This window comes from Ailuropoda melanoleuca, chromosome 9, assembly GCF_002007445.2.
Source record: "Ailuropoda melanoleuca isolate Jingjing chromosome 9, ASM200744v2, whole genome shotgun sequence".
NCBI lineage: Eukaryota > Metazoa > Chordata > Mammalia > Carnivora > Ursidae > Ailuropoda > Ailuropoda melanoleuca.
In genome coordinates, this window is record NC_048226.1 from 92,522,924 (window position 1) to 92,550,238 (window position 27,315).

The 27,315-nt window shown below is 41.5% G+C and overlaps 1 pseudogene; it reads left to right on the forward strand.

Moving 5' to 3' along the window:
* The first annotated feature begins 7,591 nt into the window (after positions 1-7,591).
* Positions 7,592-27,315, forward strand: part of LOC100465135 — a 121,236-nt pseudogene continuing 101,512 nt past the window's right edge.

The window sequence follows — 27,315 nt, forward strand, 5'->3', positions numbered from 1 at the left end:
GGAGAAAAACAAAACAAAAGAGGAGGGGAGGCAGCAGCATTGCTCAGAGGAAACAAGAAGAACAAACTACAAACCCCAACTATTCCCATACCAATCAATATACAGGATGGAAGCGTAAAGCTAAATTAACTCCAACAGACTGTGTCAAGGGTGCTACTATACTATGAGCTACGGGCAAAGGGAAAAAAAGTGATACAGATATCGCCATAGGAAAGAGCAGTGACACAGAGTCACTCTTCCATTCACATCTCATCCACTGTTCCTAGCTGGGTAGTTTGGGCAAGTGACTTAACTTCTCTGAGCTTCAATTGCCTCAAATGTCAAAAAAAAAAAAAGTTAATAAAAGTGATTGGTATTGGGAAGGGGCACGTGGAGAGCTTTCTAGGATGACAAAGATTACTTTTTGCCTATCTTATATGAATTCATTAAACTAAACATTTGTTTTATGAAGTTGTGTATCTGTGTTACATTGTACAATAAATTTTTTAATACAATAAATAAATAAATAAATAAATAAAGTGTGTTTCTCAATAGGCTACTGTGACGATTAATTTTTTAGAGTCCAATGTTCTCAGTACATAATAAAATGCTCAATAAATATGAGACCTATTACCGAGTGTAACAGAAACAGGTCAGGGATAGCTCCTGTCTGGAAGGAGTGCAGAAGCATGTGAGGAGAATGCTCCCAGGATGGGTTGAGTATAAAAATGGTATAAGGGACTGGAGGTGAGAGTGGGAAGGTTGGCTGGCTTCTTTTCCTCCAGTACCGCCCAGCCCTGTTCATCCTCCATTCTATCCCAAGCGCAATCCCAACCCTGCCACTACCTCTGCTGAAACACTACTAATGACTCTATTTGGATTCAGGGTAACATTCAAACTCCTTAGCACACAGCATACAATTAATGTGCTCAGTCAATGTGCATTTATTTAGCACCTACTATATGTCAGGAACTGTTCGTGTGAGGCATATTACATGGGCCTCGACTACGAGAAGTTCACAGTGGGAAAAAAGATGCATGCCAACACACTCAGCATAATGTAATCAGAGCTATGACAAGTGTGTGCCCACAATACCCTAGTGAGGGAAAGGACTCATCTTCTTCAGCTTGGCCGTGTCAGGGAAAATGGTGGAGACAGGATTGAGCTGACTTTCGACAATTAAGTAGGAGAGAAGGAAAAAATCTAGAAGGCGGGGAACAGCACACAGAAAAGCATGGAGATATAACAAACTGGCATTTCAGTGGCATCCTTAAGAGTCCAACATGCTGGAGTTTAGAGAGGTGCAAGTATGGAGCTGTGGGAGATGAGGGGAATGATTGGGCAGATGAGATCAGTGACCACAGACGCCATGCTAGGGAGCCTGCACCTTACCCTGTGGATAATGGGGGAAGCGGGGTCACTGCTGCACAAGACAGACTGCACAGGGGCCAGAAGACAGGATGAGAGGCCACTGAGGGGCTCCTGCCACAAGCTAGGCTATACGGGATGAATGAATGAACAAAGAGATACATGAACGATCATAGAGACGAGTGGCTCCAACAACTTTTGCTGGTGTTTCCACTCACATGAGAAAGTGAAGTGGCTTTCATATCCTTTTCAACTGCTACAGCCTCCCCCACCCCCGCATTCATGAATGGTTTCTCTCTTTTGCACGCATGTGTATCTCTTCCTCAAATACTGGGAGCTCAGAGCTGCAGCCTGCGTGTCTTCTGTTGTGCTGCTTATATTTAAACGATTCGCTCGCTCTGTAAGGCAAGTGCCCAAACCAATTAAATCAGAATCCCCAGGAATCCCAGGCAGAGAATAGAAATAAACAATCAAGGTATAGTTTGAAACAAATAGCCATCAATGAGAGCCACTCTGAGACCGCTATGACTAGAAGAGTAAAGTAAGGATGCTGAGATGGGGCGAAGACCTGAAAGGTGAGGGTAAAATGGTCAGCTTCTTTAGAGGCTAACACTGCTCCAGGTATGTCCTAGGGATTCAGAGGCCAAGACTAGTCTCTTTTGACTCACTCGTTACTAGTGTGGATACACCAATTACGGGCATGCCATGCAGTGGGTAGTAGATACAAAGAGGAGTAAGACACAATCCAAGCCCTCAAGAATCCCCAGTTTAGAGGAGCTGTAGGTGGGGAACTACTTGAATGCACTGCATTGTAATAACTGCTAAGATGTGAAAAATGTGTAAGTACTTCAGTCCACCTGCAAGGAAAAGAAAGCCCTGACATAGTAAGGAACAGTCAAGCCAGGTCTAGAAGGCTAAGACTTTGCAAAGCTGAGGAAACAGCTCACACAAAGCCGAGGTGTGAGAAACTGAGGTAAGGCTTGGAAAATGTGAAAAAAAAAAAAAACTTGGCCAAATCTAAACACTTAAAGCTGAAAGCCTTGCTTCAGATCCCTTTGTCTCTCCCTCTTCCCCTCAGGGCAAAGGCGTCCAGAGGCAGCTTTCTACTCTTGACATCAGAAGGGCTAGGGGACAAACACTGTCTTTGGGCAGAAGAAAGCTACAAGTGGGGTCACAGTTAATCAGCATATCCTAAAACCTATGATCCAGCCATTGCTAAAAATGAAAGCAATTAGAAATGGTCCATCTACACAGAACTTCCTAAAATACATCTGAGGCTATGAATTTCAACAGTGGCATCTAAACTTCAGGGAAAGCTGAATTCCTTTCCCAAGCCTGCCAGTTACTTAGCCACGTGACCCTAGGAAGGCAAGAAAGTCCCTGAGCCTCAGTTTCCCAATCCATAAAAAGGGATGAGTATGTGTGTGCTAATCCCCACGCCAGAGTGTCATTGCAAGAAATGGACAGGACATACGTGAGGTAATCTGGCACAGAGCCTGACACTTAGCAGATAATGAGCAAATGTCAGCTCCCTTACATTCCCCCCCAACCCCTTGAGTCCTGGATTGAGTTCAGTGCACACATGTCACACACACTGTAGTCTCGGTGAAAACACGGATCAACTTCACGTAGCCCAGCAGGTCTACCAAAAGATGGCAGAAGAAGGACAAGAACAGCACTGACTATGTGCCAAATACTTGGCTTCTGTTTCCTCATTTAATTTTCACAATGACCCAAGGGGTATGGAGGTTCTGCATCCCCACTTTACAGCTGAGAAATTCGAAGGCTCAGAGAGCTGAAGTGAGATCCCAGGTCATACAGCCAGTTAGCTGGCAGAGCCAATGAGGGACTCCGGATCTAAACCAGTGCCGCGTCCACTCGGATGCTCCAAAGACGGCCACGCCAGAAACGAGAGGAAGGCAACCTCGCGCACCTATGCTCGGCAGGCACACCAGACCTGGATGAAGTATGACCGCTTTCGCATGCCCGACAGCAGACTTGTTGATAAACCCGGCGCGGTCACATCTGCCGTGTCTCCTGCACATCAGATGAGACGTCCATATGACTTCTGGAACTTTGTTATTAATGATAGATTATAAGACTCACTCTCATAATATGGTAACAGAATTTATGAGAAAGTTCCTGGGACAAAAACTGGTCGGCATTCTTAATTCTTTAAGTCAGTAAGAAAAAAAGATAACGAATTTGATGAGTGAGATTTGGGATAATTTAAAGTGAGCAAAATGTCCTCTGTTTCTCCAGTATCGGGCTTTTTTTTTTTTTTTTGCCACTTTGGGGAGGTTTTGTGCCTTTTTTTAAACTTCCAGATTTCATACTTTCTGTTCAGCTTTTGTAACTTCCCAAGAGCATGGTTTTTAAAAAAAAAAAAGAGAGAGAGAGAGAGAGAAAATAGAACCTCAGCCCTTCTGTATCACTTTCAAGAAGGTACTTCTTGCAGAAAAAAATTTAGGGTTGCTTCAGCTCTTCCCTTCCCTTCAAGATCATTCTTTTTTTCTCTCTCTCTCTCTCTCTTCTTTTTTCTGGTAAGTGAGTAGTCTTCGGATGATCAGTGTTGCATATCTTTGGGAAAAATTCATGCCAGGTTAGTCAAATCATAACGGCTGCTATTGTCAGCTTGCAATGGTTTCCAAGTTACTCCCCAGCGAAGAAACCACACAGACACAACCATACAGGTCTTCTCTAATTTTGACATTGGAAATATCTATTTGAATGTTTTAGATTAAAAAAGAACACAAATAATCACTAAATAGCACCGTATTATCACCAGTCTAAAGCAGAACCCAGACCATGCAGCATGCACTGCTCATTAGCTCCCTCTGCTCCACCTTTTAGCACACACAGAAATAAACTCCGGGTGTCTGCATGACACACTGTTCACAGTGGTCTATCTACTGGAAACATCTGGCAGCTTTGGTCACTCAATGTAAACCTCCCAAGCAGGACTAGAATGTAACCATTTAACTAGGAAAAAAAAAAAGGAAGAAGAAAATGAAAATGTGCCTGTTCCCAGCTTTGCCACCGACTAGTTGAGAAACTGTACAAATCCACCACACTGTTTCTTTAGTTTTCATTTCAAACCATTTCTCACACACATTATACACGTTGTCCAATCTTCTAGAGCAAAGGAGGCTACATATCATCTTTTCTGGAAAATGCAAAGTCCTTACTCCATTTGATTCAACCAACATTTCTGAGGGCTGATGGGGTACCAGGCAGTCGGTTACAGAAGCAAAGACCCTTTATTGTACAGTTTCGTGGCACTAAGATGACACCTTCCCAACCATTGTGGTAAGGCACACAAGACAGCTGTGCCGAGAGTTTAATCCCCTTGGTACTCGGGGAGGCTGGACAGGGTTGAGGTGGCCAGAGCCCAAGGATGGTCAAGCCTGCAGTGAGCAATCATCTCCACTTGTCCCAGTATGCTGAAAACTGTCACCTTTTCCAGGAGTGCTGTCTCGTGAAAAACGTAAGGCAGAATTTGACTAAGATTGTTGACATGCCTAGGGTTATCTGCCCCAACCCTGATGCTTTTGAAATCTTCTATCTACTTTTTATGTTTTTCTGTATCTGGTTCCTTCCAGTTAATGGCCGCAACTTGTGGTCTTAAATGTTCCTCCCTTCTTGGTGTCTGTTTCTAGTCTTTTCAGCCAAAAACAAACAAACAAAACAAAAAGCCATAAAGCCTAAATCACATTACATTCAACAGACACTTCCTGAGTACCTGCAAAGTGTTAGGGACTTTGGGCTCTTACAGAGGAAGCACAAGCACAGACAGGGAAGGTATACAGTTGCATTCTTCAATGGGGTCACAACCTAAAATTTTACATAAAATAAGGGTCAGTAGGCCCTAGGTGAATAACTAGGTTCCCCAAATCCTAGGGTTATGTTTGAGACTAGTACAAAATGCCTCATTGGCTTTAAAACAAAGCTGAGGAATTCTAAAACAAAATTTGAGCTGAGGAGTATGCTTCATTTGTGCACACATCAACAGGCCAGGAGGAGAAAGCACAGAACTTCCAAAACAGAACTGAATTTACAGTCTTGGCTCCATCTATTATTCCTGGCTGAAGATCTGATATTTCAAGTTGCTTAATCTCTCTGTTTCAGGCTCCTGTCTTAGAAAATGTGGAAAATAATACCTATATTCAGGATTCTTATAAAACTTAGAGCTGATATATAAAGCTTGGTCCTAACTCCAACTTAATATTTGATAGATGGTAGCTTCTCTTTTTAAGTTCTACACCCTATATTTGGAAATTGACCTATTATTGATAAGAAAAGAATATTTTCCAAGGAAATAGATTTATACACAAATTACCGAAATGCTTGGAGTGTGGAGGATATTGTCAATTATATTTCCACTAACTAACAATTCCTTATTTCTGAAACGCTCTCAAAACTGCACTACTTTGCTTACTGCCTCAGTATAGAGAATACACACCCATCATCTTTTGTTACACAAGCTTTAAGATCATTGTTTTGAACACCAGTGCCCTCTGAGATGCTTTGTGCACAGTAGGTCTTCAAAGTTTGCTAAAGGAGCAAAGAAATGATTGAACACAGTTTTTGACACAGGTAGGAGAGCTTCTGCTAAATCAGCCCAAGCCAGCTTCCCCTCTGATCACATCCTTGAGGTAACTCTGTTTGCTTATGAACAACCCCTGGCTCCCAAAAGTCGAATCAATCACATGGCAGTGTGATATGCAGAAACAAACAAAACAAAACCATGTTTCAAATCCTAGCTGTGGCACGAGACAATGTCTTGTGGAACTCTGATTTTTTTGTTCATCTCTAAGGATAATAACAAAGTTACTGTGAGAAGTCAGCGAGGAAATGTCTACAACATTCCTAGCACTGCATCTGGCATGTAACTGATTACTTCAATTGGTGCCAGTTTCCTGACCCACTCTTTTTATTTGTGATAATCTTAGGCCAATAATTTAACCTCTGAACCTAAGCGTCCCCACCAGTATAGTAGGGATGCTAACATCTACCTTGGAGGATTTGGTGATAGTGTTTGGGAAGTATCTAGCATAGGGTCTGGAGCATGGTATGTAGTTAAATATCGCTACCTTCCCTTCACCCTACAAAATTATTTTTATAAATTCTGTTTCACTGTAAATTCTAATCACTGAGGAATGTGTGTGTGTGTGTGTGTGTGTGTGTGAATTTCATTTGCCAAAAAGCCACTGTATATTTTAAACCGTAAGAAAAGCCCATTGTAATCTAAATGCCCCCTGGAACTACTTCCCATGTCAGAAGGTTTGGGGCCCACATGGCCATGCTCATTTTGAGTGGCTGGATATCCAGGCCAGAGCTCAGAAACTGTAGAATGTGAAGCTGTCAGAGTCACCCAGTGGGAAAGAGACTATACACCCCCGAGTCATGTGGGAGATGTGCAAATTCTGGCCAGCAGAAATAGCAGCATCAGATAATGCCCAAAGGCTTGCTCGACAATGGAGTTCATTATCATTCATGTGAATGAAGTGGGAAAGGTACTGTCATCTCTTCCTGCGGTTTAGTGAGTTTTCATTGACAAAAACATAAGAACACTTTTGTTTGCTAACACACTGCCCTTTGCCAGCCAGCTAGGGCCCAGCCGTGTGAAGTTGCACTTCATGTTTCAATGGAACAAATCTCCCCCAATGAGAGAAAAGGTTACTTCCCCCCTCATGCTCCCCTGACCACTGCCTCTGCCAGATCCTGTCATGTGCTAGACCGAGAAGACAAAGCAAAAACGGCAGCCAGCAGAAAAACCACTTCTCACTCTTGCCCAGCTTCTGAATCCCAAATGCTCAACCAGACTCCAGTGGTGCTCTCAGGCTGCGGTCAAGCCCCCAGCCCTGGTCATGATTCATGGGCAGAGCTTGTGTGAGTGTCGTACCCATGGTTATAAAGCAGCGCACTGGAGGTGGCAATGGTGTCTCAGTGGCATGATCGCAAAGCCTATTCTGGAAGCCCTCTTTCTTCAGACAACAAAAGAAACAATACAATTACAGCTTTCCTTACAGTCTCATTCTGAACTTACTCTCTGATCACCTCAATTGAATGTGAACTCCCATTTTAAACAACCTCCTCCAAAACAGAAAATTGAGGTCCACTGAGGTCAGTGATCTGCCTGACGTCAGCCAGTCAATAAGGGTTGGAGCCAGAATTACAAGCAAGAGGAGAAAAAACCGTGTCCAGAAACACAGATTTAAAGACGGCTGTGGCATGTGGGAACATGAAGGGCCTGGTTGCTCTAATAACCAGGTCTGGCCATGGTAGAGCAGCTGGAGGGGCAAGGGGCCACTGCTTGCTTCTCGACCTGCCTAACTTCAATGGGGAGGCCCAAGCCAAGCAGTTAGTGAAGAGGTGTGCCTTCGCCCCAGCTGACCTGACCTCAGAGAAGGACGTGCAAGCAGCCCTGACTTTAGCAAAAGAAAGATTTGGCCACGTGGATGTGTGGCAGTCAACTGTGCAGGCACTGAAGTGGCCATTAAGACATACGACTTCAAGAACAATCAGGTCCATACCTTGGAGGACTTCCAGCAAGTTCTTAATGTAATCTCACGGGTATCTTTAATGTGATCCACCTGGTGGCTGGTGAGAGGGGCCAGAATGAACCAGAGCAGGGAAGCCAACGTGGGGTCATCATCAACACTGCCAGCACTGGCTGCCTTTGAGGGCCAGGTTGGACAAGCTGCTTACTCTGCTTCCAAGGGGGGTCATAGTGGGCATGACACTGCCCACTGCTCCACCTCTAGCTCCCACGGGCATCCAAGTGAGAGCCACTGCTCCAGGCCTATTTGACACCCTGCTGCTGACCTGTCTCCCAGAAGAGTGCGCAACTTGTAGGCCAGCCAGGTGTCCTTCCCCAGCTGAATGGGTGACCCTGCTGAGCATGGGCATCTGATTTAAGCCATCATCAAGAACCCATTCATCAGCTTGTTTCCTGGAGTCCATAGTCTCCCTCTCTGTTTTGGGGGAGGGGGGCAGGAGGATGTACTAGCCCCNAAAAAAAAAAAAAAAGAACCTACTCATCAATGAAGAGGTCATGCCGCTAGACGGGGCCATCCACATGCAGCCTTGAAGGGAGAGGGCAGAGAAGACAAATGCTCTTCTGCCCTTCCTTCCCTGGAGCACTGTCCTGCAGCTTGGGAGGAAGTCCAGTAGCCATTTTGTAATTCTGCCCAACACTCACACTCTGTGCCTAATAAAGTCTCTAATTCTCACAAAAAAAAAAAAATTTAAAAAGGTGCAAACAAACAAACAAAAGAAACACAGATCTAAATACACACTGAACACAACCATAGAAGGAGTAGCCAGCACAGAGGCTGACTTGGAGTGGGCATCCAAAAATTATTTCCTTTCCTCCTATAGAAAAGTTAAACATTCTGGTTAATCGGTGGTTCTCTCATATTGCAGGACCCTTTCATCAGCAGAAATCGTCATCCCCACAGAAGATTATGGCAACCACCACAACAATAATACTTGCCACTCTTTACTTAGTTGCCATTGTCTAAACAGATATCATTCTCAAAGCTTTAAATACAATGTAATCCCAACTGACCAAAGAAAGGGAAAAATAACGAAAAGGAACATCACGCCACTCACACTGACAACCAGAAACACAACGAATGAGTTCTCCCAGGCTGGGGCCAAATCCCATATGTTAAGGGTCAGATGACCACATAATTAATCACCCAAAACAGGACAAACTTCAGAACGAAAGGACATGCTGTTAATAATTACTTGGGGATAATGTGCAGACACCAGGACTGACTGTCCTGGACAAATTAGAACATACAATTACCCTAGTTTCGAAACTCAAGTTCCAAGTCCCAAGAATCCAATTCACTTTTTTGGGGGGAGTAACCATGGGCAAAGAAAAAGAGAGACATCTTTGGTGGAATACTTTGTGATTCTAGGCCCTGAGCACTTTCGAAGAGAAGCTTGTGGCACACGTGATTGAGGTGATAATGGAATTTAAACCTCCAAGCCTACAGAGATACCTATCCCCTGGCTCACTTCCACTCTGGCCAATAACTCTTCTCGCACTTTGGGATCTGTGTACATGCTGTTTTCCATTCCTGAAATGCTCTTTCCACCACCCACAAAACTTTTTATCTGGTTAATTTCTATTACTATTCAAGCATCAGCTTAAAGCATTACTATTTTTCAGAGAATGATTTACCTGGCCATCTCTGCACAAACCCCAATCTAAAGAGAATCTGTCAATGTACCTGTTCCTTTCTCTTTCATAGCCCTTACCAAATTATCTGTTAATATATTTCTTTGAATAACTTTTTGAAGTTTATCTCCCTGTAGAATATGTTTAATGAAAGAAGCAAAGCTGAGACTGTATCTCTTTTGTTCATGCTGCATCCCTAGACACATGGTGCAGTGTCTGTTAGACAGAATCGTTACTTGAGTGAACCAATCCATTGATAAGGAAAAGAAGCTGACTTTAAGAAACATCTACTGTGTTCCATTTAATCCTCACAGCAACTTTGGAAAATACATATCATTTCCAAATTACAGATAGGAAAACTGAGACTCTATAAGTTATTTAGCCTGTGCAAGGTGATCCATTGACCACATTACCTGAATCAACTCTCCAGTCAACTCATTTTTACCTGGGTAAAAATTCCTAGAATACTGAATTAGTCACAAGAAAGTAGCGATACAGAGTTAATCAGAACAATGAATGGTATCTATAGTTCTGAATATTTTGTCCCAACTGAAGAATCCATTCTGGCCCCACCACAATAAAACCCATCTCCCTGGAGCCTGTGGAACGTCCCTGCCTCCTCTCTTCGGGATTCCACCCTTCTAGATGGGATTACCTGAACCTTGCTAATTTCTGAGGACTTCATTCCTTTTCCCTGGGGTACATGCAGACTGTGTCCTTCCATTATTGAGCTAAGCACAAAAGATAAGTTAATTAAATTGCCCAAGATCATGCAACCACTAAGTGGCAAAGCTGGTTTCAGCTCAGGCCTGCCTGACTCCCAGGCTCTTAACCCCATGCTAGAATAGTAGTTAACTCACAGCTCTTCATAATTATGTTTCAGTCCTGACCACAAGATCTGGTCATTGTCAATTACACTTCAGTGATTCCCAAGTCACCTCAACGCTAAAGCCTTCCCTTGGCCTAGAAAGTCTTCCCTCTACAGACAAAGAAAGATCATCCAGAGAGATGTCCCCTGGAACTGTTTCCCATGCCAGATTCATTAATGGAAATGTGGACCCCAGAGATCTCTTTGTGAGAGTGTCAGTCCCTTTTCCATTGGTTGTTCTCATCCATTATAACATGAGGCTAGTGTCTACCCATAAAGGAGGGGCATCTAACTCCACTGACTGAAACAAGCATTCTTTAAGTAAATAATAGACATTTATTATTTCATAAAAAGACCAGGAAAAGAATACCTATTTCCTGCTTCCTATCATACAGGCTTCTGGGCATCTCCATTGAATTTCCTCTTGCTTTCTTTGTTCACGGTTACTTTCCACTGGTTAGTTTCTTCCCGGATGCGTTCTTTGAAGGGAGGGGGCAGGGTAAGAGATTAGCACCTGCCCCTGGGACTGCCAGGCCGGAAGAGCCTTCCCAGTGGGTGTCTCTCAGAGGAAGGAAGAGCAGATGTGCAACCTGAAATGAACTGGGTTTGGGGCAAAAGCCTCAGGTGTCTCTGGCACCTGCTGCTTACATGCCCATACCTATTAGCAGCTATTGCCCAATGAGGACATGCCACAGGAAAACTCTGTAAATCACTAAATGTTAGTAGATGAGTTAGCTTAGAAGACGTCTTGTAAGTTAGCTTTTCTGGTTCAAGGTGGCCAAGATGCTGAGATACTCCAGAGTTTAAAATATTACATGAGATAGATATATATATATATCCAAAAGCTAAATATATTTATTTCTTCCTGGTACATTTTTAATTTTGCACATGTTTCTTCATTGGTTATGTGTTACTTTCATGATTATATTGGTTTACAATTATTAAAATAAGATTATATTTTTACTCACAATAAGACTTGATAAGCAAATTAAAATGTCAAGTTTAATAATAATTTGAGGAGGCAAATGACAATGGAACACTTACAGAACACTCATAGAAGATACACAAATACATTCTTTAATAGAAATCAAATGATGACACTTCATTTCATTTTACGTAACTACTGTGTAAAACCACAAGCACTTATAATAAAACCACAGGCACTTATAATAAAACTCTAAATCCTCATCATAGCCTAAAAGGCCCAACATAATCTGGCCCCCACCAGCATCTTTGATCACACCTCCTACCATTCACCTCCTTCCTCACTGCTATTGGTTTCCTGAATATGACACCCTGTCCCTGCCCCAGGGCATTTACACCAGCTGTTTCCTTTGCCTGGAACACCCTGCCCTCCTGCCTGCACATGACATCTCCTTTGAATGGATACTCAAGTCTCAGCTCAAATGCCACCTCCTCAGCAAGGCCTTCCCTGATTGCCCAATCCAAATCAGCCTCTTCCCGTGGTCCCCGCAGTCACCATCTGGAACAATGCCTGTCTCATTTTCTTGATGATATTTATTACCGTCAGAAATTATCGTGTTCATTTATCTGTCCCAACTGTTATACATTTTAATAGAAGATGTAATCATGACTCTCATATACATAGAAAATGAACACGTATCAGAGATTTCATTTAACTCAAAAACTCATAAGGTAACCAGTGAAATGTTCCAACCAGTTCAACAGAGAAGTCCAAGTGCCACATGCTGATATTCAGCTAAGAAATGCTGAAATCAATTTATAAACTGATGTTAAACTAGCAAAAGCGCTCAACACTGACAGGGTGATAATCAAATGCATTCCACCGGACACCATCTGCATTTTTATGGACAGGAATTAATTGCATTCCTTACAGTTTTCTACAACTTCTATCTCTACACAGTTGTAAAATGGTCTAGTTGAAGACAGAGAGGCTGTCCCCACCCCCATAGTATCAAATAATCTTGAGACCCCAGATTCACTGACAGGATATTCAGTAATCTCTTTTGCCCATTTCAAAGTCGTCCACAGTTTTTCCTTATATTATCTATTACTATTTCAAAATACCTTGTTTCTTTAGTTGTTACTTTTCCTAATCTCTCTGCCCTGGAATGTAAGTTTCATGAGAGCAGAAACTGCCTGCCTTATTAATCAAGTTTTTGCCAAAGCCCAGAACTATGGCTGATTTATATTATGTGTTCAGAAATATTTGTTAAAAATTAGAGGTGACCAATAATTACCTGAAAAAATGAATCACGCTAATTTTTAAAAATGCAAATTAAAATAAGATAATTTCTTCCTTCTCATATTTGCCAAGAACAGTATAAGGTTCCATCAAGTTCTGCTGAGTCTATAAGAAGAAAGCATCATGGACTGTCGGCGAGTGGTCAGCCTACCACCACTCTCTTCTAAGGCATGAGCTGCACTTTCTAGAATCTCCTTCCCAGGCAGTTCAGTGTTAAGCGTGTGCCAAAGGGAAGAACTCACGGAGAATGTGGAAGGCAGAAGTAAAGCAGAAGCCAGGGACCCTCGTGGCCAGGGGTGGAGACTTTTTGGAGCTGCCTCTAAGCTCCCACTCTGCAATCACAGTGACGGACAGTGGTAGACTCTTCAGCAACTCCATGAATTCCGACTTCTCTACCTGTCCTGGGATGAAGTCATCAGTGATGGATTTTCCCAACTTTCATCAGTCTTCCAGACCCTTGCTTCCACACCCTTCCCACACTCCTGTACACCTAATTCCTACATTCAACTCTTTTCCCAAAAAAACTTGTAGTGAGTGGTTTTATTTTCTTGACCAAACCCAGCCTGATACAGAAGGGATTACACACACTCCTGGGGAAAACGCCTTTCTCTTTCATTCAACAAGTATGCAGTAAGTAGCTACTGGGTCTTAGAGAACAAAAATTCAATAATATGCAAAAAGTTTACAACCTCTGACCCAGTTACTCCATTTCTAAGAATTAATCTAGTCTAAGGAAGAAACTGTTAATCCAGACGAAGATCTAAGTTTATGTAAAAAGATGTTAGTGGGAGCAAAAATAATACCTTTTTCCTAAGTAAGCAAAGACCAAAAAGTCCAACAACAGGAAAGTAGTTTAAAATTTAAGATGTATTCATAAAGTAAAACACTAGTATATGTGTCATGGGGTTTTCTTTAATTACTTCATGATACAGTAAAATTACCACAACTAAAGTTAAGTGAAAATGCCATATACCAAATAATGTACAAAGTATTTTGATTTGCTCAAATAAAAAATAAAATGAATGCCACACTCTGTGGTACATTATCTTTGTGATTTTGGGCAGATCAGTTAACTTTCTGAATACCAGTGTCCATATCTGTCAAGTGGAGATAGTAACACTTGCCATGGCTTTCCTAAAGAGTCAGATGATCCAAGCGTGTTATCTAAAGCACCAGGCCACTACAAGGGGCCTTACACACTGCACCCTCACTGCACAGCAGGAAGAGAATAGCATAGTGGTTAGCGCCAAGCCCTTGAGAGCCAGAGGCCAGGGTTCGAATCTTGGCTTTGCCACTAACAGTATCATATTAGGAAAGTCACTTTGCCTCTGTGCCTCAATTTTTGTATCTGAAAAACAGACTTAAAACTAGTATTATTTCATATTGTTATTATGGAAACCAAGGCAGATAACTTATACGATGTTTAGGACAGTACTTAGTACATGGTAAAAGTTAAATAGATAGTAATATCTTCTTCTAGAATTAACTTGTCCAGCATCACCCAGTTAATATTGATACTATAAGGACAAGCATATAAATTGCAATATTAACACTTGCACTTTATATACTCTGTCTCCTCAGATCTTCACAACACTATGAAGGAGGCATTATCACCCCAATCCTACAATCGAGGCATCTGGAGCTCAGTGAAGTTGTGACTTGCCCAAGGGCACACAGCTGGAAAATACAAGAGTCAGAGCTTCATCACATGTCCCCATGTCAGGCTAAATCCATCCTCCTAGGACCCTTTCCATTGGGCCATAAACCATAGCAACTTTTAATTTCGGGTTTCTGGTAACACTGGGATGCTCTGCATTATTCTGTTCTCCAATATTGTGGGATCTTCTTTCCCTGAGACATCAAGACCAGCTCTTAAGCATTATCACTGTATCCCACAGTACCTAGTATGGTGCCTGGCTAGTAGTAAGCCCCAATATGTTAAGGTCAAATGAATAAAGAAATGCATGCACACCAAGTCAATGGGGGAAAGGCAGAATAATCTTCTCCTACCTATTAAGGCTTTTTTTAAATAGCAAGAATAAATGCTGAGATAACCAGCCGTGAAAATAGTAACCATTCAGCTCCCAGCAAACTACTGTAATCTCTCTGACTAGTCCCCCATCAACTTCAGTCAATAGTGCAATCCTATGGCACATTAAGCTCAGAATTTGATCCAAAAGAAACACAATCAGTAGGCGCATAGGCAATTGTTCTGATTAAATACAGCCTGCTAGAATTAAAACACCATAGGCTGTTTGCAGAGCTCCCTGGTTTTAATTAGATGAACCCCATTTTAATAGTAAAGATACAACAATGTATTCTTCAGGCCTGCTGGAGTGACAAATGTAATTAGTCTATGATGTAGTGTAGCTGATCTGCATCCAGTTGTGGAAATTACAAGATGATCAATTAAAACTGCCCAACCTAATTCCTTGAAGTCTCATTTGGTGGACTGAGGTAGGCACGTCTCCTTGTGTCAGACTTCAGGGAGGCAATTTATCTTGCCAACATTCCCACTGGAAGGGAACTAACATTTGTTACCAGCTGATTAGCTCTGAGCTTTGGCATTTACATAGACCATCTCTGTCAGTCCTCCCAGTGACCACGATTTTACCGATGTGTAAACTGAGGTTCAGAGAGGTGATGTAACCAATTCTGACATGCATCTGGAATATGGCAGAGCTTGGATTCAAACCTGGAGTTGCCTACTTTCAAAGATGTTGGTGTTGGCTGGGGCAGGTAAGATGCAGGCCTGCCTGGGTTCAAATCCTGGCTCCTGTATACAATAAGAGAGAGCCTTGGCAAGTTTCTTAAATTTCTCCATCCTTGGTAGTCTCATCTGTCAAGTGGATATCATAGTAATCCCTCTTTCATAAAACAGGCATGAAAAGTAAGTCAAACTGCACGAAGAGCAAAGAGTTGTTATTAGCTGTTAACTCTAATCTCAGGGAGTCATGCTAATGTACATCTCTGAGGTGTTGGAGAAATGAGCAAGTGGGGTCCAGAGAGTTCCACATGTTTGGATGAGGTCACAGACAGTGAGTGCCAGAGCAAGGACTCAACTCAGCACCGGACCCCTTAAACACTCAACCAAGTGCCACGGACTTGCACTTTACCTCTGCTGATCCTCAGAACAAACCAGCCAGATGGGGAGCACAGAAGCCCTATGTAAAGAGACTGAGCTCAGAGCAATGAGGTGACCAGACTGTGGCCCCCATATACTGGAATAGAGAGGCAAGCTTAACCTCCTCCCCACAACAGCTGTGGCACTGGTGCTGTGAAGGCTGAGTGAGTGGTTAGGATGGCTGAGGTCCAAATGCCAGCTCTGCAGCTTATTAACCCTGAGACTGAGTTCTCTCACCTGCAGGACAGACACGGCAGGAGTCCCCTGCTCATACTGTTGTTTTAAGTGTTTAAGTAAGTTATTGCTGGGGAAGTGCTGAGGACTGTGCTGGGCACAATTTCGCCTTGTTGTAGCCAAGTTCTGCTCTCTCTGCATGGGAATACAAGAGTTCTTACCTTCTGTAATGCTTGCGAATTCAATGATTTAATCCACGTAAAAGCTTCACGCGGTTGTCAATATATTGCGGAAGCGCTAGGTCGATGCCCCTTGTCTTCTTCATGTAGTGGCAGCATGGTGGTGGTGAGAGTAAAACCATCAACGTACAAAGCTCCTGTGGAGTAATCCTCCCTAGGTTGTTACCAGACCTTCACACCTTAACCTGAATGGTTTTTGTTTGCTTTGGCTACCATCCTGAAAAACGTACTTGTTTACTCCTGGGAGAAGGGGAACAGTGGTAATTCTACCCATTACTGCCAATAACAGGGAGAGTCCCCCTTGCTAAAATACAGAAAGACAAAGTTCACCGCCTTAGTATTCACCTCCTTGAGCTGTTGGAAGGTTGAAGCTGGACAATTCATGGGAAGATCATGGTTTTGGGGATGCGCCAGAACTTCCCAGTTCTTCACAAACAACACTAGTGTTATAGGATATCACAGCAGGTGATCCAAAGGTCTTCCAGCTCTAACACTCTTCAAATGGAAGACTGTTTGCAGATTTGTTTGTATGCTGGCTTAGGGTGATGTTAAAGACAACAATTCTTGGACAGCAGTGCCCCCTAATGATCCCATAGACATTACAAGTCCAAAATCTTAACCCAAGAAATTGATGCTCAAATGACCTACCCCAGCTAACTCAAAAATGACTTAATTCTTTTCAGCTCTACCCAGCTGTGTTCTAGGCACTGTGCAATTCAGAAAATGTGGTGCCTCCTTGTGCTGCTTTAAGAACTAACCCCTTTGTCTCTCTTTGGCAGCATCGCATGCCTCTCACCCTGCCCCTGTGCTCCAGGGGCATTGACCTTCTTTTCATTACCCGCAACAACTGCTCTCCTGACCTCAGAATCCACAAACTTTGTTTCCTCTTTCTGAATGGTTCTCTTGCCCCTTCCCTCTGCCCCTCAGGACTTCTCCATCTTATCATCAGCCAACCTTCAGGTCTCCCACAAATGTCACAGAAAAGTCTGACCCCATGCCCACGGTGAGGACACGCCCTCCTGTCACCTCTGTCTCAGTTTTCATTCTGTCCAGCAGGCTTTATTGCGACCACAATTACACCAACTGGGCCACTGGGTGTAACGTCTACCGCAGCAACTTAAGCAGACGGTAAGCTCCATGAGGGCAAACTCGCACCTGTATCTCTAGCCCCTAATACAGCACAGTAACACTCCTTAAAATTGTGTTTCCTTATGTCAATAATCACAACAGAGTGTGAGATATTTTGTTGCTTGAGTTTATTTTGTTTCTATTTTCTTTTTCAGAAAAGGAAGAGTTGCAGATTAAATTCCTTACAACAACCTGGTATTAAAAAGTACTGAAATGCCTGTTTTCAAAATATCTGGTTAAAATAAATTCACTTTCACTGTGAATCAGTTTAGGGGGCCAATATTGCAGAGATAAAGTCCCATGGGTTTTGGCAGTATCTACCAAGGTCCATTCGCTTTTTGACCCATTAATTCTACTTCTAGAAATCTATCCTGCTAAATCATGAAATGACAAATGCATGTGGTCATTAACTGTAGCATTATCTGTAAGTTAAAATATCAAAGGCAAATAGCCATACAGTGTGGTTCAGTAAGTCACGGTATATCCGTACAATGCAGTACAGTTGACCCTTGAACAACACAAGAGTTAGGGGCGCTGACCCCTACCCCATGCAGTCAAATATCGGCATATAACTTTGACTCTCTGAAAACTTAACTATTAATAGCTTACCATTGACTAGAAGCCTTACTGATAACATAAACAGTCAAGCAGCACTTATTCTGGATGTTGTATGTATTATATACTGAATTTGTACAATAAAGTAAGCTAGAGAGAAGAAAATGTTATTAAGAAAATCATAAGGGGGAACGTCTGGGTGGCTCAGTTGGTTGAGCATCCAACTCTTGATTTCTGCTCAGGTCATGATCTCAGCAGGTGCTGTGCTCAGTGTGAAGTCTGCGTCCCTCTCCCTCTGCTCCTCCCCGCACTTGCGCTCTCTCACTCTCCTTCTCTCTCTCTCAAATAAATAAATAAACAAAACCTTTTTTAAAAAAACCATAAGGAAGAGAAAATATATTTACACTGCTGTATTATATTTATTGAAAAAAAAGTCCATGTATAAGTGGGCCTATGCATGTCAAACCTGCGTTGCTCAGGGGTCAACTGTACCATGTGGTCACAAAAACAAAACAAGGGAAGCTTGGGTGGCTAGGTTGGTTGAGTGTCTGCCTTCAGCTCAGGTCATGATCCCAGGGTCCTGGGATCAAGTCCCACATTGGGCTCCCTGCTCAGCGGGGAGTCTGCTTCTCCTTCTACCTGCCACTCCCCCTGATTGTGCACTCTCTCTCTGACAAATAAAAAAATAAAATCCTCAAAAAACAAAACAAAAAACAAAAAAATGAGGATAATCTCTACATAGTAATACGGAGAATTCACCAAGGTATACTGCTAAGTGAAAACAGGAACATACAGAACAGGTATAATATGCACCTTTTGGGGGCACCTGGGTGGCTTAGTCGGTTGAGCATCTGATTCTTGATTTCTGCTCAGATCATGACCTCAGGGTCACAGGATGGAGCCCCAGGTCAGGCTCCACACTCAGCTTGGAGTGTGCTTGAAATTCACTCTCTCCCCCACCCTCTGCCCCTTTTCCTGCTCATACGTGTTCTCTAAATAAATAAATAGATAAAACATTTTTTAAAAAATATGCACTGGAGGAGATAATGCTAAGTGAAATAAGTCAAGCAGAGAAAGACAATTATCATATGATTTCTCTCATATGGAACATAAGAACTAGGAGGATCGGTAGGGGAAGAAAGGGATAAAGAAAAGGGGGGTAATCAGAAGGGGGAATGAAACATGAGAGACTATGGACTATGAGAAACAAACTGAAGACTTCAGAGGGGAGGGGGTGGGGGAATGGGATAGACTGGTGATGGGTAGTAAGGAGGGCACGTATTGCATGGTGCACTGGGTGTTATACGCAACTAATGAAGCATCAAACTTTACATCGGAATCTGGGGATGTACTGTATGGTGATTAACATAATATAATAAAATTAAATTAAAAAAAATAAATAAAATCAATCAATCAATCAAAAAAAATATGCTACCTTTTGTCTAAGAGAAAAAACAAGAATCTCCATGTTGCATACATTTGCAAAATAATACCAAATACAGGAAATATAAACAAGAAATTGACAGAAGTGGTCACCTTATAGGAAATGCATTGAGGAATGTGTGGAGAGGAAAGACACTGAAGCAAACATCCTTGAATATATCTTTCTATGCCGTTATCCCCTGTGAATAATGTCAGTTCATTACCTATTAAAAGTAAAGCTAATTTTTAAAAGCATTTCTGAAAATAAACTGAGACAAATAAATCTAACCATATATCAATTTAGTAACATAACCACACAGAAAAAAGATTATTTTTCCCCTCAAGATGTTCTGACCACAGTACTTTGATTGAACATCCTTAGTGGGATATGCTCCATGGACAAAAAGAACTACAAAGAAACATCAACCAAACCTGACTATTTTATGTTATTAATAAAATTCGTATTGTTATTTTGAAACTATTTTCTTATATTGCACAAAAAGCAAATGAGGATTTATATTAATGATGGTCTAAGAAAACCTAAGAATCAATTATAAAATAAAAAATTAAGTATAAAAGTAATGTTGAAATCAAAGTGAAAATGTTAAATGAATGAATGGTTTTATTAACTGTAGATTATCTATCTTAGCCCATTGAAATGGCCTAGCAACAATGTCACCCATCACAATAATCACTCCAGGCACTCAGGTTACACTCTATAAAATCAGGATTTCTTGGAGAACTGCTTGCTTTCAGGACTGGATCAGGGAAGGTACAAGGTGAGCTTGGAACATGCTGTCATGTTCAAAAGCAAAGAAGCTTTCAAATAGTAATTGGGTATGTCCAAAGGACACAAGAACCAGCTGAAAGGAGCTCATGCTGCCCCAAACCGTGATGATTAGAGCACTAAAAGAAGCAGTGATTATAATGGATTGAAACACAGTGCTTCTACCAAAGCTGTGAGTCCATAATGATTCTCAAAACAGAGAAAGCTAGGAATAAAAATTCATTTGTCACTATCTGAGGTGGTCATTAAAAAAACATCACCCTTTGCAAATTGCTAAAGAGAAGTAATTAAGTACTCATCCTGCCTTTTCAGTAAAAACTGTATATCAGGGCAAATGGACCCACTTATGACAGAAAGGTCTGTTTCATGGAAGAATGTCAAGCAATAAATGCAAAAGGAATGTTAGAATTATAAAGTCAACACTTCACCACTCCTAATAGATCCTCAGGCTTGGAAGCTGCTCTGTTAGCACAGAAAGGCAGGTAATTAAGTGCAGTCCAAGGAGAACCAGAGAAAGCTTCGAGGGAGTCCATGTGGGCTGAGGCTTGAATATGAGCAGAGAACAAGAATGCAGGAGAAGGACTTGTCAGAGAGAGGGATGTGCAGGAAGCATGGAAAAGCTTAAAGATCTGCACTGATACTGGAGGGGATTGTTACCCATTAAAGAGATCCAGAGTTAGCACAAAAACTGAAAACTGCAGAGAATCAAAATTATCCTTAGGCAATCCCTCTGGAAGGAGCTGCGTTGGGCCCAATATGTGGCCTCTCAGGAAGCCCATCACACCCCAGTTTCTCCACACAGAGTTGGGATCACATCACGATCTGAGAAACGTTGAGGTAGTTAGCAACTGACAGTGACAGCAAGCTCTAGAGGTATCTGGAAACTGAAGCCAACTGAGGGAAAAAACGAGTCCTGTCTGACATCTTTGGCTTTTTGGGGGACATAGCGTACATTCAGCAGACTAATTCCGCATTACTGACTCAGTTTGTTTATACCGTTCATCGTTATCCCCATCTCCTCTCACTTGTAATCAAAACCACCCACATCCTCGGCCTCTGTTGCTGAGTATTCCTGTCCATGAGTATTCACATGAGAAGAGGTGAGGGGCCAGAGGTGAGACTGGAGAAGCCCACCGAAGTCACGTTAGGAAGGGGGTAAAGTAGGAGGAAAGCTACTGGAGAGTTTTAAGTGGGGTATGGCACGAGATATGACCTCTGAAAAGATGACTCTGGCTTCATTGTGAAGAAGGGCGTGGAGGCCTAATGGGGATTTGGGTGGGGCTAAGAATGCAGACAAGTAAGAAGGTTGTTAGCACCATTATGTTTAAATGTGACTTCTTTTCAGGTCTTCCTTAAGAGGCCAAGCATTACATGAACTGGACACGAATGCAAACTTTTAGATGTGAAGGGAACAGTGGATGCCAGCTTTAGAACCCCAGTGCACAAAGGACAGGCTATTTAGGGATCTAGATTCTTGAGCCACAGAAAGCTAGTAGGTGAGAAGTGGCTGGTTCCCACTGAACTCCCCTGCGCAAATGAAAGGAACCAAAAGGTGTTTCTTCCCAATAACTGACCATAGTAGTAGAAATTATAAATGGGGCCAGGAAGTGGTCCCTTTCACTTCAACCCACCTAGAATACATTCAAAATAGCTGCCACTTGCAAAAACAAACCTCAAAATTCTAAACAGTCTCCTTGGCACATACCCACTCATTCAGCAAACTTTACGGAGCATGACCACACTATGGGTTAGGTTTACAAAAATTAGAAATTAGCCCCCCTGGGAAGTAAAGGCCTGACAAATGAGACACATAAGTGAACAGGAAATTCAGAACAGGGGGGTGGGCGCACTGAAGAGGGTGAGCATAGCCAAGACTATGACTTCAGTGACCCTGGGAAGCCACACCTGATGGATGCAAGCAGGCTTCTTCACTTACTACAGTCAAAATACCATTAGCCTCAAGTATGAAAAATAGAAGAATTCTGGTGGGTTTCATTGCCAGCCTGCCTCACCAGCAAGCAAATACGTTTTTAGTTTCCAAACTTATTGTTAAAAATATTCCTAAAGTAAACAAGACCACCGCGATGGTTAGCAGCTACGGTAAAATGAATGAAACTGAATTATTCAGTGATACAGTAGTCCCCTCTTATCCACAGGGAATACATTCCAAGATCTCCAGTAGATGCCTGAAACCATGGACAATGTACATACTACATTTTTTCTATGCACACAGATATGTGATAAAGTTCAACTGACAAACTAGGCACAGTAAGAGATTAACACCAATACCTAATAATAAAATAGAACAATTTTAACAATATGCTGTAATAAAAGTTACGTGAATATGGTCTCTCTCTCAAAGTATCTTATTGAACTGTACTCACCCTTCTTCTTGTGATGATGTGAGATGACCAAATGCCTCCATGATGAGACGAAGTGAGGTCAAAGACGTGGGCGCTGTCATACAGCATTAGGCTGCTGTTTACCTTTAGACGGTATGTCAGAGGGAGGATCATCTGCTTCCAGAAGGTGGATGACCGTGGGAATATGAAACCATAGCTTGGGAGTGGGGGTGGGGGGACCACGGTAGATATCATATAACTAAAAGAATGTTTTTCAGGAATTTGAGAGCTACTGGTGGGAATGCCTACTTTACTCCTCTGCTCCTGAATGCTAAAATAAAGTGATGACTGATAGAGACATAGGTGATAAAGATGTTGCTAGATAAAAAAGACAAATAAACTCCCTTTCTATATCTCTGATATGGTTCTTACTGCATGGTTATTTGCTTTCTTCAAAATATTTAATCCAAGAAAAATAAATCTCAGTTAATTTGAAAATTCTGGTGAGTTTGGATCTAGTAGTATAGAATATTGTGCAAAAACACATTTCACACATCCAAATGCCCATCAATTCATGAATGCATTTACAAAATGTAGCATTATCCATATAATTGAATACCACTCAGCAATTCAAAGCAGCAGACTATGATACACACTATAACATGGATGAACCTCAAAAATATTAAGCTAAGTTCAAGGAGCCAAATGCAAAAAAAAATATCATTTACATGAAATATCTAGGATGACTACATATTTAATCTATAAGAATATCTATAGAAGGCAAATCTGTACAGACAGAAATCAGATCATGAATGCTTATGGGTGAGAGTGAAGCAGGAATTAACTGCAAACAAGCACAAGAGAACTTCTGGAATGATAGAAATGTTTCAAAATGGATTGTGGTGATGGTTGCCCAACTCTACAAATTTACTAAGATAATTAAATTGGATACTTATAATGAGTAAATTTTATGTTGTGTAAACTATAGTCTAAAAAAGCTATTAAAACACACATACACACACACACACACACACACGCACACACACACACACACACTTCAAATATTTTTAATCCCAGGTAAATAGGAAGTATTTGAAGAGAATGCCATGTAGCTACCTTACACTGAGGATCTCCTCAAGACCCAGGTACTTTTATGTCTGTTGCAGAAAACCACCTTCAGACAGGTAATGCAATTCGACCAGGGACACATACCAGAGCCAAGCTGAGTTAGCAATGGAAGTCAAACAGGCCCACCTCTAAATCGTGTACACAATTTCTTTCATTATGCTCCCAAACAGAAACAGATAGCTGTCCCAGATTCACGTGGTGTAGTCAAAGTAAGAATTTAGACTCCCCCTGCACCAGCTTCCTTCCTCTTTTTCCCTGCTCTGGTCAGGCTCTGCTCCCCTGGTCTCCTGGCCACTGCCTTGGGATCTGCTCTAAGTCAGAACTGGGCATGTCATTCCTGTGCTCAGAAATGGCGCTCTGATGTGGAAACACTGGCTCAAGCCCTTCACAGCCCAGCTCCTGCACCCAGTCTGTAGAGCATGCTTGCTCACTGCTCTCCCCCACTGCTGCACAACCCTGCACTGCTTTGCTCTGAACTTCTCACCATTCTTTGAAGGTGATGGCCACCTTCGCATCTCTCTGCCCCCTGTCCACACAGCTCCTTTCACCTACATGCCTGACTTCTTGCCCCTGCTGGGTATTGGCAAACCCCTGCTCTTCTTTTAAAAGCATGAACAAATGCCACATTCTTAGAAGAGCCTTCCACTGCTTCTCTAAGCATAGTTATTCTAGATAGCTTGTGCATACTTGGATCATTTTCTTCAGTCTCTTAAATGGCATTAAATACATCTACCCACTATCAGTCTAGTGTGTTTGTTATATTTTCATTGTAACTATAGCAGGCATCATTAAAGAGATTACCTGGATTCAAATTTCCATCCCATTATTTAGTAGCTCTGTGACTTTGGATAAATTATGTAAACTCTTGATATACCAATTTTCCCAACAGTAAAATGAAACCAATGAAAGACTATACTTCATGGGTATTTATAAGAATTAAATATATTCATAATCATTAAGGGAAAAGCATATCTTCTGGTCCATAGTAAGTGCTTAATAATATTAATTTTTACTATTATGGTAAGGGGTCCATAAATGCGAATGGAATAAATAGCGGAGAGAGGGAGGGAAGGAAGGAAGAAAGGGAAGGAGAAGGCAGAGGCGTCTTCCCAGCACAGAGAACAGCACAACATTTACACTCAGCAGCCCTGAATCTTTGCTCTGCTGTGTGTAGATTACCCAATGTACATTGGGTAATCTTGAACAAGTTATTTGGCTTCCTTGTGTTTCAAGATGAATGTAAGTATTCTATTGGATAACACATGGAAAATACTTAGCACACAGCGGCTAACCCATAGATAAGTAATGATGAGGAAAAAAAGGAAAGTTTTGTGAAAAAGCAAAATCCTCTGCTTAATATTCATCTTTAGGCAAATGCCACCTGAACACTTCTTTAACCATCCAGCATTTACACATGATAGCGTGCTGCCTCAAAGCCCAGGACTCTAGGATGGCTGAGACATGGATTGTGAAACATTATGATCTAGTCTCACCCCCACCTCCATCCTGTCCCAAAGCTCATGGGCGTTACAGAAAAGTTTCTTCCAACATGGTCATCTCCAATGAATCTTATTTTGGTTTTTTTGCCCACTTTCTCAAGAAAACAGTATTAAGAGCACAGAGAAGGCAGTTCAATGAAAAAATTAGCCAAAAAGCAGTTTTCAACAAAATAATTAGCAAACCATTAGCAAAGAAATTCTCAGCAAAATATTAGCAAACCAAAATATTAGCAAATATTAGCAAAATATTAGCAAACCAGACTCATAGAATAAGAATTAAACATCTTGACCAAGTGGGTTTTGTCAAAGGAAAACAAGGCTGTGTCAGCTCTTTCTGCAGAAAATGAAACAGCCAAACAACACCAAAAAATAAGAACAAAGTTGGAGGACTTGCACTTCCCAACTTGAAAATTTACTCTAAAGCTACAGTAATCAAGATAGTGAAGTACTGGTGTAAGGATAGACATCTAAATCAATGGAACTGAGGGTCCAAAAATAAACCCTTACATTTGTAATCAACTGTTTTTCAACAGAGTTGTCAAGAAAATTAAACAGGAAAGAAAATCTTTTCAACAAATGTTGCTGGGACAACTGACCATTTATCTACAAAAACATTAATGTGGACACCTACCTCACACCATAACACAAACACTCACTGAAAATTTTTCAAAGACCAAAACATAAGAGCTAAAACTATAAAACTCTTATAAGAAAACAGAGGAGAAAAATCTTCATGATCTTGGGTTAGGCAATGATTTCTTAGATACAACACAAAAGCACAAGCAATAAAATAAAAAACTGAAAAATCAGACTTAGCATCAAAACTTCCGTGATTCAAAAGACACCATCAGTAAAGTGAAAAGACATGCACAGAATGGGAGTAAACATTTCTAAATCCTATACCTGGTAAGGCACTTATATCTGGAACCTATAAAAAACTTGAAACTCAGTAATAAATAGACAACCCAATTTAAAAATGGACCACATCCATATATACAATGGAATATTACTCAGCTATCAGAAAGAACGAATTCTCAACATTTGCTGCAACATGGACGGCACTGGAGGAGATAATGCTAAGTGAAATAAGTCAAGCAGAGAAAGACAATTATCATATGATTTCTCTCATCTATGGAACATAAGAACTAGGAGGATCGGTAGGGGAAGAAAGGGATAAAGAAAAGGGGGGTAATCAGAAGGGGGAATGAAACATGAGAGACTATGGACTATGAGAAACAAACTGAAGACTTCAGAGGGGAGGGGGTGGGGGAAGGGGATAGACTGGTGATGGGTAGTAAGGAGGGCACGTATTGCATGGTGCACTGGGTGTTATACGCAACTAATGAAGCATCCAAACTTTACATCAGAATCTGGGGATGTACTGTATGGTGATTAACATAATATAATAAAATAAAATTAAAAAAAAAATGGACCACAGATTTGAATAGACATTTTTCCAAAGAAGACTCGCAAATGACCAATAAGCACATGAAAGGATGCTCAACATCATTATTCATTAGGAAATGCAAATCCAAACAAAAAGATAACACTTCACACCCCGTAGGACTGTTAGAATCTAAAAGTCAGATAATAACACGTGTTGACAAGGATGTGAAAAAATTAGAACCCTCATACATTGCTGGTGAAGTGTAAAATGGGACAGCCAAATTGATAAGCAGTTTCACAGTTTCTTAAATAGTTAACTATAGACTTACCAAACGACCTAGCAATTCCAATCCTAGATATCTGCCCAAGAGGAATAAAAGCAAGTGTGCACCAAAAAAAAAGTTTTTTTTTAAAGAAGGTAAAATGAATGTTCACAGCAGCATTACTCATAATAACCAAGAAGTGAAAAATCTCCAAATGTCACTGCACACTTTTTATATGGATTTGTTAATCCAGCTAAGTTGAATGTCAGTTTCTCTTGCATTTGTCTCTGAACTTTCAAAATAGTTAATATTTTGTATTCTAAAGATGAGACTTTAATTTTATCAACTTTGCTATTTTTGCAGCTTTATGCCCCAGTCCCTCCCCACCCCAAGCCCTGCCTCCGCTATAGTCCTTAAGCAAAACTCATTTACCCTTGCTAGGAGACAGAACAAACTGTCCCAGATCTAGTTTACACCATTTGCTTCACAGTTTTCAGGGAACTACGCCAGTTTAGATTTTGGCAAAATTATTTTCACTAAATAGGTTTACAGGGAATTGATGTCCTGGTGAATTGCCTTTTGGCAAATGGATTTTCAGCAAACTGACTGAGAGCCACTGAACAACTCAATTT